This window comes from Bison bison, unplaced genomic scaffold, assembly GCF_000754665.1.
Source record: "Bison bison bison isolate TAMUID 2011002044 unplaced genomic scaffold, Bison_UMD1.0 scf7180017863475, whole genome shotgun sequence".
Taxonomy (NCBI): domain Eukaryota; kingdom Metazoa; phylum Chordata; class Mammalia; order Artiodactyla; family Bovidae; genus Bison; species Bison bison.
Genome location: NW_011494047.1, coordinates 33,163 through 34,579, shown reverse-complemented (window position 1 = coordinate 34,579; position 1,417 = coordinate 33,163).

The window sequence follows — 1,417 nt, the reverse complement described above, 5'->3', positions numbered from 1 at the left end:
GAAATATCAATAACCTCAGATATGCAGATGACACCACCCTTATGGCAGAAAGTGAAGAACTACAGAGCCTCTTGATGAAAGTGAAAGAGGAGAGTGAAAAGTTGGCTTAAGACTCAACATTCAGAAAACTAAGATCATGGCATCTGGTCCCATCACTTCATGGCAAATAGATGGGGAAACAGTGGAAACAGTGCTGACTTTATTATTTTGGGGCTCGAAAATCACTGCAGATGGTGACTGAAACCATGAAATTAAAAGACACTAGCTCCTTGGAAGAAAAGTTATGACCAACCTAGACAACATATTAAAAAGCAGAGACATTACTTTGTCAACAAAGGTCCATCTAGTCAAAGCTTTAGTTTTTCCAGTAGTCATGTATGGATGTATAGAAAGTATAGACCCAGAGGAAAGAAAATATCTGAGAGAGGTGGATGTTTGGCCAAATTAGAGTACAGAAAGGGCAATGGCACTTAGGCAGGAACTATAGTTGGACTATAAAGATGCTTTTGAACTGTGGTGTTGGAGAAGACTCTTGAGAGATCTAACCAGTCCATCCTAAAGGGAAACAGTTCTGAATATTTTGGAAGGACTGATGCTGAAGCTGAAACTCCAATATTTTCGCCACCTGATGGGAAGAACTGACTCATTTGAAAAGACCCTGATGCTGGGAAAGATTGATGGCGGGAGGAGAAGGGGACGACAGAGGATGAGATGGTTGGATGGCATCACCGGCTCAATGGACATGAGTTTGAGTAAGCTCTGGGAGTTTGTGATGGACAGGGAGGCCTGGTGTGCTGCAGTCCATGGGGTCGCAAAGAGTCGGATATGGCTGAGCGACTGAACTGAACTGATACAACAAATATATAATAATCACATATATATATATTTACCACATATATGACATACACACATATATATACATACAAACATGTATATATAAATACATTTATATAAAAATAAGTAAGTAAATAAATGATGCAAAAATATTGGGCCCATCTGTGGTCAGATTATTCCACCCAACTCAAGAATTTCATGTAGGGGTCATGTTAATGGTAGGGAGAAGAAAAAGCTGATCAAGGAAAGAAACCAAGCTTGGACTCTCAATTCTCCTTTTGCAATGATAGCTATTATTTAACTATTGTGTTTCTGTGTAAATTTTGTTTCAGAAAGGAAAAAAAAATAGTTCAATTACTTTTAAAAGTATCTCAGAAAATCACTGAACTTGACATTTTTTCACCGATTGTTGTATTGTTTCATGGTCCCAGTATTCTGTTTCTATTTGTGATATATAGCTACAAAATATACTTTTTCAATTATAGTAGCCATTTCTTGAGATTTTTCTTTATACTGGGAGGTCAAAAAAGTTGACAACAATGACATTTCACTACTTAGGCACTGCCATTTATAGTGTTGATGC